We start from the raw sequence: 16,414 nt of genomic DNA, 5'->3' as shown, positions 1-16,414 counted from the left end.
AATACTTCTTAATAATATTTTAATCCGAATATGAAGTAATTAAGTTATCATATTTTTAATTTCTTTAATGACTATTTTATAATATTCTTTTTTTCATTGGCGCTACAGCCCTCATTTGGGCCTAGGCCTACCTCCATGAAACTCTCTGTTCACTTAGGTTTTACTAGATATTAGACATACGGTAGGACTCCTTGGGCGGGTGATTATCTCGTCGCAAGGCCTCTACCTGTAGACAAACACAGAAAAACGCACACAAAAATCCATGCCCTGACTGGGATTCGAACCTACGATCCAGGCTTCCGAGCGAGCGAAGACAGTGCATGCCTTAGACCGCTCGGCTACCGTGACCGGCTTATAATATTTTTGGGGGTATTTATTCTGGAAGGATTACAGAAACTTCGTATTCTACGTTGTAAAGGCAGTTAAGGGATGACCACCGGAAAGAAAACACAAATTGAAGATATTTCAGGACAAAGTACCGATGAGAATAATTGAATATAAGGTAGAAGAATTAACAGCAGCGTGAAGAAAATTATATGAAAGAAGCTCCGTAACTTAGGCAGTTATTGTTAGAGATTAAATCAAGGAAGATGCGATGGAGAGGCCGTGTAGTACACGCAGGAGTTTGAGGAATGTATACAAGCTTTCAGTTTGAAGATTTGAAGATAAATGCCATCTTGCGCGATATAGACATAAGTGGGAAGATATTATTAAAATTGCTGTTGAAGAAATAGATCTTGAGAACGTAAAATGGTTTCAGTTGTTTCAGAATGCCTTACAGTGGCTGGTTCATGTGAACACGGCAATGAATCTTTTTATTACATGAGAAGCTACACATTTCTTGACCAACTGGACTGCCCTCTTCTTCTGATGGAAAACCGTGCACTGCGGAGTTCGTAGTTAAGTTGGTAGCTGTAGGAATTAAGACGTGACTCATAATTCTCTTCTGTTTAAATGAAAACTTTGTCTGCATGTAGTTCAACCCGTTCTCCTACACGAGGCGCTGGTGACGGTGTAGGTAGTTACTATTTCTTTTGTTCTGAATGCAGAAAGAGCAAGTACCTCCGAAACGTTGGCAACCGCCAATGGAACTGCACGGTATCATAGTCAGAAGACCCTACCTACCTACCTACCTACCTACCACTCGGCTCTACAGCCCTGGGTAGCCTTGGCCTCCTCTACAACCAGCCTCCACAACCAATGCGTGCTGCCATAGGAATGGGTCTACGCATGATGACCCGAGGCTGGTTGTTAGGTTTCTGAACATAATTCCTTTTACAGAATGAGGTTGTCAGCCTCAAGTATCTCTCTTAGTTAGTTAGTTATTGGAGAGGGTGGGTTTCCCCATGCACTTAGAGCAGTATTGGTCCATTGTGCTTCCCTCTATGATATTCTACCAGTCTCTATACCCTACCGATTTGGTGCAAACCATCAGTCCCGACCGAGCCAGCGAGTTAGGCCTCTAATGGCTTGGCGGTATCTATAATGCTTCCCCCATCTATCAGAGGCGTTAGAGACTGCTGTTGGGCGTGAAATGTCCTTGAATTTGACTCGGTGACCTCCTTTGGAGATATGAGGTTCTTTTACGTGCCGTAAAGCTACGAAACGGGACCCACAGCTTAAAGTCCCTCCCGGAGGACTTGTTCCCTGAATTTTTCCGCCCTTAAAAATTCCACGACCTCCGCCGGGTTTGAACCCGCGTACCACGAGTCATGATGTGGGAATGTTACCTCTAGACTATGGAGGCCGCTATGTATCTCTCTTAGTCTGAACTCTATCCTTTGACCTTCCCGGCATGGGTGACCCTACCGGTAGTTAAACTACCGCCGGCATAGCTCTCCAGGTCGCAGAGTCACGCAAGCCCCACCACCACGACAAGGTGTAGACACATTTGGGGGGAACCAGAAGACCACAAGCTTTATTTCCACTGTCATGACAATTTCAGATCTCATCACCCATAGATTTAAATCCGTTAATTCATCGTTAGTTACGTCTTTCCACTCTTCTTCCTAGCATGAAGTAAAATAACACTGCTTTATTACCAGCATAGGTAGTTGCGCTGTTCTCCCACTTAAAACGCACAAATACGTGTTTTGCTTGTTCGGCAAGTTCGAAACCATTGCACGAGAACCCGGATGTAGTCTGAGTGATGTGATATGGCGACCTTCACTGCGACGAGCCATTGTCACATAGGCAGCTATTTGTGTTCGCCGTTTTGCCACTCAGTGCATATGTAATTTGAATTAACTACGACGATTTGTATACAGCCCGTGTAAAAGAAGAATAGACAGCACGCACGAAATCGAAGTGCCACAGAATGTAACGCCTTTAAACGTAATTTTTCATAAACACTGTAGAGAGTAATTCGTTCAATGTCTGCAGTGAGTCAGCTTTTCTTCACGAAGTAAAGCCAGAGAATATACAAAAACGGGTATGTCATGACGTTTTGTTATGGTTAGTGCATAATTGTATAGTGTCATATCCATTTCTGGGTTTCTATAGCATCAAGTAAAGGCTAGTATAATCTTGGGTGGAGAATCGTGGATCGCGTGACTATAAGATGACCGCCTGTGTGGTCTAGTGGTCAGAGTTCCTGGCTACAGATCCAGAGGTCCGAGTTCGATTCGCGACGCTACCAGATTTTCTGAGAAGTAGTGGGTCTGGAACGAGGTCCACTCAGCCTCGCGAGGTTAATTGAGGAGCTATTTCAAGGAAGTAGCGGCTCAGGTCTAGAAAACCGAAATTAACGGCCGTGGGGATTCGTTGCGCTGACCACACGACACCCTCTATCCGTTAAATTTGGCACTAACTTCGCCGACAAGCTGCGGTCGCCCGGTCGGTATATTTCGCATGCGGGCTAAAGGCCGCGGAGGAAAGGAAGGATATTTACGAGATAAAAACTGGATCTACGTCGTGATATTTTAGAAAATGGCTGTTCTGTCAACTTGTGCCCTTCTTCACCACGGCAGTCTTACTAAACGTAATTGTGCCGCTCCATTTGATGGTTATATGAAAAATATTAAATTATTTTTTGTATTATAACCATCAACACAACACATCGAGTGGTATGGAAATATCTTCAATGGAGATACTAGATGTTAATGTACATTTTAGTTATTTATTACAAATACAGCTATGCTACGTGTTTCGATCTCAATTCAGTCATTATCAGGCCTTAAATGAACATACATTGTACCCAACATGTTTAATTACACGAGATGTGTTCATTTAAGGATGCAATTTATAAAGTTTATGAAAAATATTGTCACGGCTGCATATGGCGGGGTCACATGTCATGGAGAAATTTGGCGCACTTTCCTTACTGAAAAACTGGGTTACATTTGATTATTTTATACATTGTTCCCCTCTTCTTGTGCTGAAATATTTATGTGAAAAAACTCTGATGAATTGTATGCTTATTTACAATGAATACTATATATTACATATTATAGACTATGTAACTATATAGAGTGTAGTGTTCTTTTTCATTAAGCCATTCACGGTTGAAACTGCAATTACTTGGGCTTCGTAAAACTTTTATTAGAACCCAAAGATAAAGTAAAGTAAAGTTATCCCTGGGTTATCTTAATTAAGCACTACGCCATGAATCTATCTTGGATAGTGGAGGTATAGCTCCACCGTTCTTAACCTCGGCACTAGATGGAGGCGAGTGGTCGCCTTGACGCCCCTTCCGCTTTACCCCGGCGGAAGCAACTCACGGAACCCATTGTTGTAGAATGCTGCGTGGGCCCCAGACTCGATCTGAACTTTATGGATAAGAGAAAAATCTCTTGCCCCTGTCTGCAATGGAACCTCAACTCCTCGGTCGTCCGGCCAGTTTTATTGGAGTCTAGAATATTTTTAGCATACTTTCCTTATTTTGAAAATATAGAAGTAGACTTATGATATCACCTTGCTGTGTGTATGTCTGTCCCCACAAACAGCTTCTGAATGCCTGAATAGATCGTCATAAAACTTGGTACGTATATCATGGCACCTGAACCCATCTCAACTCTTACTTCGTAAATCCTTCCCATCAGTAATGCCAACATTACAGCCCTCCCATATCGTTGCTGGAATAACCTTAATATTACTTGAATGCTTGAACCGATCTTCATGAAACTTGGTAAGTATATCATACCACCTGAACCCATCTCAGTGGCACTTTCATAAATCCCTTCCTTCAGTAATACCAATATTACATCCTCTCAGATTGATGAGGCTAAACATTAATATTGCTTGAACGCCTGTACGAATAGTCATTAAACTTTGTGTGTATATCATGCCACATAAAGCCATGTGAACGGCGTGCTTAGTAAATCCGTTCCGTCAGTAATACAGTCACTGCATCCTCTCCAATTTTAAGCCTAATATTACTTGAATGCCGGTACCAGTCTTCATGAAACTTGGTACGCATATCATGCCACCTGAGCCCATCTCAGCGGCGTACTTCATAAGCCACTCCTGTCAGTAATACTAAAGCTGCAGCTTCTCAAATAGGATTGTTTTATTGACTTCATTAAGCGTACGTACTAAAGTTTTCTTTCTAGTTTCATTTGTTTCATTCTGGTCCGTCACACTAACAATTACAAATATAAATTACTCAGATGGTCCACAGAGACCGAAACATGTAAGGGTGTTAAGTTTTCATGTAGTAAAAAACTTACAGGTCACATTGGACCGAGTAATTTATATTTGTTGTTATTTTCTTTCTACTTATCGTATCATGTTCTCAAATTATAGTGAAAGGAAAGTAGACAATTACTTCTTTCGAGAATTTTTTTTGGTTTTATTTTCAATTTCTGCTTATTGTGGATTTACATTGCTCCATTATCAACATTAGACTCTAGCTCTATCAGAATTGCAAACCGACATTTCAAGTATCCATTCCTTCGCAGGCTTTCTGTGTATTTATCTGATTATAGCTTTAAGGATGTCTTTACCCTACTCTCTCCTGTCCAGCCACTCCCCCTCTTTATCTGTTGAACTAGGTCTCGCCCCCTTATGTTTTATATTAGTTTTATTTGCGAAGTGTCAGAAGTATGGCGACCTTCTGCGATACGTCACGATCTGTTCGATAGAAACGGGGTTAGTGCATGCAGCGATAATGAAGTGTTAACAGCGGACTGATGTACTAACGGTGGTGGTTGTTATGAACTGTGAGTTATGAGTAAAACTGTCGTGGCCTGTTTTAGAGTTATGGGCCCTTCTGTTAAGAGAGATAAAGAATTATTGCTCAACGCCTAGATCATGGTCGGGTGGGGGGACAAAACAGTCCATCAGAAAAATTAGAACAAGCAGTGGAATTCTGTGTATCAGCTTGCGAAATGAACTTCAGGACATTTGATATGCCAATTTAACTTTTACTGATTTAATGGTGGTACATTTTCGCTTTCCCCGGGGGTAAAACGGCCGGGGCATGAAGCTGACGACTCAGCTTCAGCTAGTGCCGAGGCCAAGAAAATGTGGATCTATACATCCACTCCCTCTATACGTCTTCATGGTGTAGTGCTTAATTAGTTAAGCACAGGGACAACTTTACCTTACCTTACTTTTACATTTCCCATACATTTTCCTGAATTTCCCAAATTTAGATTACAGGCTAAAGATCAGTCTAGGCAAGCTTGTTTGTTTATATTTCATAGTATCGACTGAAACGTGCCTTTCCCAAATACAGGCTTCTCTTAGTGCAGTGCCTATACTAACTAACTAACTAACTCCATGGAGCTGAGCTCTTTTTGAGAAGTCTCCAGTTGTACCGCTACTGAAGAATTTTCCAATATTTTATGAAACCCGAAGGTCCATTTCCGTGTTCACAAGAGCCCTCCACTGGTCCTTATCATGAACCGGATCAGTCCAGTCCATAACACATCTTCCTAGCTTTCTAAGATTCATCTTAATATTATCCTCCCACCTACGTCAAATTCTTCCTACTGTTTCCTTCTGGATTTTCCACCAATATCCTATATGCATTCCTCTTCTACCAAATTCGTTTTACAAGCCAAGCAGGCAAAATCGGCTTGAACTCGTATACAATTTGAACGCGAAGCGTAGTAGAGGCTTTGAAAGTCGCTCACCCGCTTCCGTCGCTGTAGGATGAATTGTGGTTGTTTCTTGGTGACCTACTCCAGCACTGCTATTGATTATTGCGACTGTACACTGGATAGCGCCCCTGTCTCTTGTTGCCAGGCTTCACGCAAGACGTGACTGCGTTCCGATTCAGGAAGCTGAAAATAACGATTGTTGCCTGCTCTTGACCCAGACAGTTGTACAGACGTGAGACACGTATTTTGAAACGTAATTCCTTCTTTAAATGGCTATTGTCAATTAAAATTTTTCGGTTGATACGTCGAAGAATAAAACAAAGAACATAGTATGTTGCAGAATGCATGCCCCTAAACGCCAAATGAAAAATTTAAAATTAGTGGCATGTGTTCATGTAAAATCCGCGTAAGAGGTATGATGTGGATACTAATTATGATTATGACAAAGTCGGATTTGAGGTTATATCAAAATTATCAATCATTTTGTTTTATTGATTGCTCCTTCAAGGTGGCAAGTACCGGTTCGAATTGAAGTAGAGGTCGTCTGTCCTAACTTCAGGGTCCGGTGAGATCCTCGCTCCTTCCGGAGGAGTACCGAGATGGGTAGTAGCCCCTTTCATCCCCTTTTATTCCAAAGTGTATCCCTCTTTGGACGATAGGCCTAGATCTTATATATTTCGAAGTGTATCCGTCTTTGGAGGATAGAGCTACATCTTATCTATTTCGAAGTGTATCCGTCTTTGGAGGATAGACCTAGATCTTATCTATTTCGAAGTGTATCCATCTTTGGAGGATAGACCTAGATCTTATACGTTTATGCAACATTGAGTTATTCAACTGGAAAGTCTAAACAAGAATGCGGGGGATCAGCTAGTATGCTGTTAAAGTTATTATTGTTATTAGAAATATAATGGATAATTTCACTCCTGTCATATGTCACAAATCACAGGTTACTCATATGAGTTTCTTCCTATCCGGATACGGAAAGCCCGTTATAAAGTCATTTTCCTGAAGTGTAGGTAAAAGGTATGGTAAAGTTGTCCTTGTGCTCACTATGTCACGAAGGCGTATGGGGGACTGGATATATAGATCCACATTTTCTTGACCTCGGCACTAGCGGCACTAGCTGGAGGTGTGGTCGCTACCCTCCCCGGACGCTTTACCCCAGGGAAAAGGTCCCCTGGTACCAATTTGGTGGACCCCAGAACTGGTCTGGACGATTTAGAGAAGAGAGAATTCTTGGCCCTCAGCCGCCCAGCCTGTAGCCAGTCGCTATACCGACTGAGCTACCCCGGCTCGTCTGAAGTATAGGCGTGATGAAAATGCACATTATGTGAATTCTACAACTTCTACTTGAATCCGAGCAGTATAAACTTTTATTGCAATGTTTATTACAAATTCCTTATGGATTTCAGCGCCCCTAACTTAATGCGAAGGACGGACATGCTTCCTCTTTCCTCTGTAGGTGGTTTGTATTACGTTTTGTGTAAATAATAGAGGATAATATTCAGCGATATTTCTGAGTCGTTATGTATATAAAATATTATCGAACAGCAAGTAGTTGACAGTTTATTTGAATATGTTCAGAACTGTTGGAGATCAGTGTTGTTCCTGTGGAAATGAGGGCGCTAACCCTCCGTGTGTGTTCAGCAGACTGGTTTATGCAATTTGTTTTATACATTCCCTATATAGGCCTATAATGTAATTTCTAAGTTAAGAGAAATCTTATGTCATATAAACATATGTTTTGACAACGTTAACTATTACAATACAAAATGGGGCACGCGGTAGCACAGTTAGTTGAGGCACTATGTTACAACCCGGAAGTTGATGAGTTCGACTCCCGATGAGTTGGATTTTTTTCCAAATTAACTAATGCTTCCAGCCGCACTATGACCCTTGGTCGACTCAGCCTCTAACAGAAATAAGTACCAGGAATCTTCTTGGGGTATAAAGGGCGGGCGGCGCGTTAAGGCTAACAACCTTACCGCCATCTATAAGCCGATTGTCTAGAAAATGTGGGAGCCTCAACGTCTCACAACCCTATGGGCCTCCACGGTCTGTTACAGGGATAGTTTTACCTTTATTACAATACAAATAGGTCTATATGCGCATCCATTGTTTTACTAATATTTGTATTTCTCAAGTGCTGTATATGTTGATGACTATAGCTAAAGAGTGAACTGTATAACTTTATTGTGCTTGTCTGTTCAGTTTCTAACAATTTACCAGTGCAAAGCCCATGTTAATGAGACACCGCAAGTGGTACTGAGCATACTTAGCTATAGGCTCTATTGAAGGTATGAATGTTTCTGAGTAGGCGTAAAAGCGAAATACAATGTGGTCGCATTTTATGTGAGAGATGCGTTCCTGAAGATCCCGCATAACGAACAACTCATATAATTCAAGACAAATTTTCTCACAGGAATAAATTCGCGCATGAAACGAGGCTATATTAGTATTTTTCATATCGCACTATTTCGAGTTCGCATAAAATGCGACCACACTGCCAGGAAAGAGATTGTAAATAGGGCAGTCAGTTCTATTGAAGGTCTCGTGACAGACAGGAGTCTTGTTTCTTTGTTTCAAATTAATTCCCTACCCGAGCGCATTGTAAATGAAGTAGTTTGCTCTGATTTCATCGGCAGAAAGCATCACACAAGGAACTTCGCCACCATTGCCTTCGTTACAATGCAGTTGTATTGAAATGTTGACCGGAAGTCGTTTGACGTCATCAGATGTTGATGAAAGGCCGGAGAATTAAGCACACTAACTGTTTTATTAATAACTTGTTTGGATTAGAGTGCTTCAGAGTTAATTCTTCGCAAATGACTTTGCTACTGAATTGATTCATGCAGTAATATTAAATAAATATAGAAAAAAAGTAAAACTATCCCTGTAACAGGCCGTGGAGACCTATAGGGTTGTGAGACGTGGAAGGTCCAACATTATCTAGACAATCGGTTCAAAGATGGCGGTAAGGTTGTCAGCTTTAAGCGTCGGTCGCGCTTTACTCCCCAGGAAAATTATTTAATTAATTCCTTGTACTCATTTCTGTTAGAGGCTGAGTCGACCCCAGGACCATAGTGCGGCTGGAAGGATTAGGTTAATTGAAAAAAGCCAATGACCTCATAAAACACTTCATATTCTTTATTGGTCGAGCTCAGTAACTGCAAATGGGATCCAATGAAACTCTTGCGGACATTGGTTATTTGTCATACAGCTGTAGTCAGTTCCTTCCTCGCAACAAATCACCGTCCTATTATGTTGCTTTATTTGATGCCGTATATTGTTTGTCCATGTTGACATTTCTGTGGATATTGGCGCTTCCAAGCTACACACCCTGCCAACCTCAAAGGCATTAATTGGTCCCAGCATATAACAATATTTCTGTTCGCCCGGTCCGCTGTACAGTTCTCACGCCTCGTCCTTTCGGCCACTACCTGAATCAAATTCAAGTCATTAATGAGCCCTCAGTAACGGCTCGAAATATTACTTCATGCTTTTAGAGATTGTCTGCAGTTTTAAAAATTATTCGGACATTTTGAGATCGATCGCGTTGGCATAGCAGTAACGCTCTAGATTCATATTCGGAAGGCGCTCCGTTCGAATCTCTGCCGAGACATCAGCTCTCGTTATTCAGAATTTTTTTCTCTCCTCTTGCTCCAATTTTGGAGGATAGGGCTGATTTGTCAGTTTCACGATTATATTGCAGAAGGTAGGACTCCTTGGACGGGCGATCAGCCCATCGCAAGGCCTCTACCTAAACACAGAACAACATACATACAGAATAAACGCATACACACAACAAACATATACATGCCTTGTGTGGGATTCGAACCCACGATCCCGGCGTCCGGGCAAACGAAGACAGTAATGCCTTAGACCGCCCGGCTAACGTGACCGGCTGATACAGGCTTTTGCACGTCGATTAGGCCACAATAATTTCCTTCCAAACCCTTTCCATTTCATTATTTCAGTATTATCCTACCATTCAACTCTCTACAATAGTTGCTGACGTGGTCGTAAGATAACCTACAAAACCACTTCTTTGAGGTTTCATGACTGTTATTTTTTCCATAAATGCGAACGTAGGCGTAATTAACTTAAAGACACTTGAATTCCAATTTCCATTGCCCTTCCGTGTGTGTGTACAACGATCAGCTTGCTGTTACAGCTGAGTTCATTATGCTTGAAGTTATGTATGAGTTTACTCTCAAAATATTTGTTGCAAGAATTTTATGTATCTGTGCCATTCAGAATTGTACTTTTTTTTTTAGTTATTTGTTCACTGAATGCTAGGATAATTAAATTGAACTAGAAAAATTAAACAATATGTATCAACGGAATTGGTTTTTCATGAACTTTGTGATAACAATATGACAAATCACAAAGTATTGCATAAAATGTAGAAACCATGTCTTAAATTCGACTGAGTGTTCTGCGTATTCATCACATATTAGTATTTCGCCAACAACATGATGATCGAAACAGTGACTACAAAACCATCAGCAAACCTGCTGGACAAAGTAAACAGGACAGCTATGTTGTGGTTTCTGTAATGATGTATAAAACACCAATTGTCAATGGGATAAATGCGGCCGTCCTTCTGCATAACTAACTGCCTTTTGAGTGTCATTCTTATGGATTTTGATACTTCGTTAAACTAACAGTATTCTCTCCTTACGTCACCAACTCTAATCCTAGTTAGTTAGTTAGTTATTGGAGAGGGTGGGTTTCCCCATGCACTTAGACCTGTATTGGTCCATTGTGCTTCCCTCTATGATTTCCACCAGTCTCTATATCCTACCGGTACTGGTGCTTACCATCAGTCCCGCCCAGCCAGCGAGACCGGCTCTACTAGCTGAGAGGTATCTATAATGCTTCCCCCATCTACCAGAGGTATTAGAGACTGCTGTTGGGCGGGAAACGTCCGTTAATTTGGCTCAGTGACCTCCTTTGGAGATATGAGGTTCTTTTACGTGCCGTAAAGCTACGACACGGGACCCACGGCTTAAAGTTCCTCCCGGAGGACTAGTTTCGTGAATTTTTCCGCCCTTAAAAATTCGACGACCTCCGCCGGGTATTTGAACCCGCGTACTACGAGTCATGAGGTGGGAACGTTACCTCTAGACTACGGAGGCCGCTTAACTCTAATCCTATGTGCCTATAAGGAATTGCCCATGTTATATAGGCAAGCACAGAGATATTGAGCAAATCGTGCACATTTCTGCGATGTGAATAATAATGTAATATTTGACAACACAACATGCTAGACACGGAAGAACATACCTACCAAGGGGCGTGTCTTTGTTTTCTTAACCTATATTAATTGAACTGGCCTACGTGTAATGACATCGTGCCACGCCCATATCATTGAGACGCCAGTGAGTATGTTGAGGGATGTTCTGGCAATGCACAGCACCCTGCCTCCTCCCTCGCGTGATAGTACGTTCGGGAGAACTCAGTATTTGAATACGTCAGCTTTAAGAAACCGTGGAAATATAAAGAAAGCAAAACACAGGCGTTCTTTGGTTTTTAAATGAATTCACAGAAAAATAAGTTGGCATATATGTTCATCCATATTATTTTAATGCAGGACAGAGTCGTAGTAGGCAGATATCTGATTAAGGCTTTGAAAATGTTACAAAATTAAAATATTTTGGAAAGACAATGACATGAGCCGATCACAGTGGCCGCTCGGTCTAAATTATGAACCTTCTTCGCTCCTTCGAACTCTGGGATCTTGGGTTCGAATCCCATTCAAGGCATGGATGTGCGTTCGCGTTTATTCTGTGTTTGTGTTCTCTGTGTAGGTAGCGGCCTTGCGACGGGCTGATCCCCCGTCCAAGGAGTCCCACCGACTGTGTATAGGATTAAGAAACTGAAAAAGCGGCCAAAATCCGAAGGCTGTAGAGCCATAGAGAGAAAATGATATACCTGAAGAACGTTTATGAAGGAGGATGCAATGAGCATGGGCAGGCGTGGGAGGATTGAAAAAGGCATAGAAAATGCTAGTCGGAAAACCTGAAGTCAAGGAATCATTTGGAAGACTTTGGCATGTAATGCAGTGCAATGTGAAGATCGGGATTGAAATTTTCCGTCTGAGATAAGAGAACAATAGCGGGAGCTTGTGAAGGCGCCGGGAAATTCCTTTATTATTTGAGTGACTGTAAGCTTCGAAAGAAGGACACGGCTTCATGGACCAAGCTAACTTTGCGAACACGAGTTCAGTCGCTATAGCGACGAGCTACGGACTGGACGGCCGAGGTTTGATTCCCGGCAGTGACAATTTATTATTCAATTTCCACAGCGTCCAGACAGAATCTGGGTCTCACCGAGCCTCATATACAATGAGAACCGGAGGTAAGGAGATGGGGGCTTGAAGCTCACCACTCACCTCCATCTAATGCCGAGGTCAATAATGGTGGAGCTATACCTCCACTCCTCCATATGTCTTCATGACGCAGTGCTCATTTAGTTAAGCACAGGGACAAGTTTACCTTTTTTACTTATTTATATTTGTAATAGTTTCCATAAGAAAAGCCCAGGTCCCGTAACGAACTTTTTATCATGGCTTATAATTAATTTGTTCGGTTATTTAGTAGTTTTTGTGTCAAAACGAAACATTTTGCAACAAATCTCGACCCGGCTGTTACTGTAGTAAAATGTTTCTAAATAATATATCGAGAAGTAAGTGGAGGAAGCGCACTGGATGCGATATTTCGGCAGGAGAAAAAGGAAAGAGAGGGATTAGAAGAATACGGAGACTAAATGAACAGGAAAGCTGCACGTTTCATTAATTTTACCTAAAATATACTTTGATACTTTCGGAAAGAAACACGATATATCTGGTTAACCTGAACGTTCCCTAGAGGTAACGTTCCCACCTCATGACTCGTAGTACGCGGGTTCAAATACCCGGCGGAGGTCGTCGAATTTTTAAGGGCGGAAAAATTCAGGGAACAAGTCCTCCGGGAGGGACTTTAAGCCGTGGGTCCCGTGTCGTAGCTTTACGGCACGTAAAAGAACCTCATATCTCCAAAGGAGGTCACTGAGCCAAATTACGGACGTTTCCCGCCCAACAGCAGTCTCTAATACCTCTGGTAGATGGGGGAAGCATTATAGATACCTCTCAGCTAGTAGAGCCGGTCTCGCTGGCTGGGCGGGACTGATGGTAAGCACCAGTACCGGTAGGATCTAGAGACTGGTAGAAATCATTAATTTTACCTAAAATATACTTTGATACTTTCGGAAAGAAACACGATTTATCTGGTTAACCTGAACAGGACTAAATATCATTTGTAGCTAGATTTTGTGCTAAACTTTACTTTCTACTGAGACAGATTCGGTGTTTATTCTGCTATGCGGAACAAAAATATATGGGTTTTGAGAAAGGACTTTAATTTGCTATAAAACTAATTCTGACATCTATACTTTCAATGTTCCTTCAGCATAACTTGTCTGTGTTTACGATTCAAGCAGGTCATGCAACAGACTCAATATATGCGCCACGTAACAGCAGTTTACAACTATAATGCATTGATCTCATACACAGTTTCCTTCATCTCCGAATGCGGGGTCACATCCGCGTATTCTCGTACTTTCCGTTTACTTTCGTGTGCCTTGTTGAGCATAGTCTTATTTAAGACAGTATTAGTATTCAGTATTAGTCTAGCTAGAGGAAGTAGAGAGGTTGTATTCATTGTACTGCCCTCTCTGTTGCAGAGAACGTATACCATTTCATTCTTATCACTTTAGAACGTTAAAATGGAGATGTGATATCTGACAAATATCGAGACTGTATTTCCAGGCAAGGCTCTTCGCTCCCTGCTTCTCGGCGCTACAGCTCAGGGTGAGCTTTGACCTCCTGAACAATCTGCCTCCATTCTTCCCTATTCTTCATCTTTCCTCCCTATCCTTTCACCTCCATCTTACGGAGATCCTCATATACATCCTCCATCCGTCTCAACCTGGGTCCTCCTATTTTCCTTGTCATATATATTTCATTTTAGAAGGTGATTATCTGGTTTCTGAACAGTTTCGTTTTTACGGTGTGAGGTTGTTAGCCTCGGGCCCAACCCCCAACCTGGAGGACCAGGATATCCCTCTTCATCTGTCTCCTACCCTTTGATCTGTTTGGCATGGGTGACCCTAACAGTAGATACGTTACCGCCGGCATAACTATCAGGGTCTCGGGAGCACTCAAACCCCACGACCACGATAAGGTGGAGACATCATCTATGGGGACATGAAGTGATATCCTTCCTTCCCCTCGACTCTACAGCTCAGGGTGAGCTTTGGCCTCCAGAACAATGGCTCCATTCTTCTCTATTCTTCATCTTACCTCCCCATCACTTCACTTTAATTTTACGGAGATCATCACGTACATCCTCCAACCATCCCAACATGGGTCTTCCTCTCTTCCCTGTCGTATATTTTACCTTGTAAAATCCTTTTTGCCATAGCCGTTTCATTCATTCTTTCAACATGCCCCAACCACTGTAGTCTCTGGGCTTTAATGAATCTAATTACATACAGGCAAGGCTCTATTAAATTTTATTCTGAACTGCAGTGGACTTTAAAGTAGTTTCCTCCTGAAGCTAGTTATGCTTGGATTCGAGATTTCTAACCATCAAAATACTTCGGAAGCCGTTCTCTTGCAGATAGCTCAACACGTACGTCATAACAGTCTGAATCTCCTCCAGTGTTTCAAAATATGATCCCTTGAGATAGTTCTTCATGGAAAGAAGGAGGGAGAGGTCTCATGGATCGAGGTATGGTGAGTAATCGAGGTTATCCGGGACCACGGTGGATTTTTTCGCCAAAAACTCCTTGACTGGAAGCGCCGTGTGTGAGGGCGCGTTGCTCCGGTGCAGGATCCACTTGTCGGGGAACAGTTTTTGCCTCACACGAATAACCTTTATCTCTGACGTTACACATCTTGATGATAAAACTTCTGGTTGACCGTATAACGAAGCAGTACAAACGTTGAATGCATTATTTTTATCAGTCAAAAAACAAATCGTAATTTTATCGTCTTTTGATTTTGACATCCGCGCTCTCTTTGGGGGTGGTTGGAGATTTCCATTTTATGCTCTGCCGCTTTAGCTCAAGGTTATACTGATGAACCCAGCTTTCATTCCCAGTTATGATCCTTCAGCCATTCGCCATTCCCTTCGATTCATTGCAAAACATAAGCGTAAGCTTACCTCCTCTGCTGCAGTGGGATGTTAGTTCGGTTCTTGGGCACCGTATTCATATATTTCATGTTTATGTTCCGTTCAAAAAATGCATCACCTATTTTCGTGAGAGCTACGTAAACACACCTTCACTTAAAACATGTCAACTTTACACTAGCGACACATTTCAAGATAAGCTTTCTACTTCGTATAGTTCAGACTTGTACCTGTAGGTGTCAGCACTTCCCATTGATCAAAGAGTGACGCACTTCGCACTGTGCAGAGTATCATTAAATGTTAAACCGCGTATAACAAGTCTCCAGCATTGGGTCCTATACAAGCCAACTAAATTCAGCCCTGAACTTGTCCATGGCCTGAAATTTTAAAAATAGATATTCCAAGTCTAATACACCATTGTCCCAAAATTTTATAATTGGTTCATAAATGGTTTCCATAAGATGTGTTTTAGTGTTATGGCCTGGTCTTCCAAATTACACTCTATAGGGGATTTCCCCATCAAAATATGTTTGTTGTACATAGGCCCGAGCTACGTATTATGTACCAGGTTTATATCAACCTTCTTTACTCGCTGACCTAAGGATTATTAATTAAGTTTAGGCATTTTTTTTATTATCCTCTTGGTTCAACTGTAGTGATTCAAATATCTGTTTGCAAATTTTGGTTTCAAATTCTCACGTCTTTTGCTGTTTGTTTAGGTAATTGGTGGTTTCGCAGTAGTTGCTAATAAAGGGATAAAATATGGCGACATATTCCTTCATTTAGTTACTAATTTCTTTTTTTTACAAAATAAAGACATCCGATACAGTGTCTGAGGTTCTCACAACGATGTCTATGAAGAATTCTGTCTTCTGGGATATAATGCCACGTGGTCCTTTTGAAGTCAACCGACGTTTCGGAGGAACATTTCTACTTGCCACTTGCTTTCACTCTGGTTTCTTGCTCGATTTATTCTTCGACCCTGAAGATGGAGGCGACAGTCTTAAAGATGCCAAAATTTGTATTCCAAAGTAAGAATCAGTTATTGCTCGTCTTATTCTTCGACGGTGAAGATGGAGGTGACATGTTTATCAGAAACATCGGTCTACACGGCATTATGTTCTAGAAGATAGAACTATTCTTAAAGACGCCAAAATTTTTATTTTAAAGTAAGAATTATTTCGAATTTTA

At 41.6% G+C, this 16,414-nt stretch overlaps 1 protein-coding gene and 1 long non-coding RNA gene across 3 annotated transcripts in view; one reads left to right on the top strand and one right to left on the bottom strand.

Annotated features, from left to right (window-relative positions):
* The window catches only part of LOC111875456, a 134,651-nt gene extending 119,272 nt beyond the window's left edge, over positions 1-15,379 (bottom strand). The window contains exon 1 of the long non-coding RNA XR_002844728.2: positions 15,257-15,379. This is a non-coding gene — a long non-coding RNA (uncharacterized LOC111875456). The remainder of the gene's footprint in view (positions 1-15,256) is intronic.
* The window catches only part of LOC111875455 (C-Maf-inducing protein), a 267,590-nt gene that overhangs the window by 227,602 nt on the left and 23,574 nt on the right, over positions 1-16,414 (top strand). The gene's annotated exons all lie outside the window — the stretch shown is intronic.

Source organism: Cryptotermes secundus, unplaced genomic scaffold (assembly GCF_002891405.2).
Source record: "Cryptotermes secundus unplaced genomic scaffold, Csec_1.0 scaffold304, whole genome shotgun sequence".
In the NCBI taxonomy this organism is placed as follows: Eukaryota; Metazoa; Arthropoda; class Insecta; order Blattodea; family Kalotermitidae; genus Cryptotermes; species Cryptotermes secundus.
This window is presented reverse-complemented; position numbering and strand designations above follow the sequence as displayed.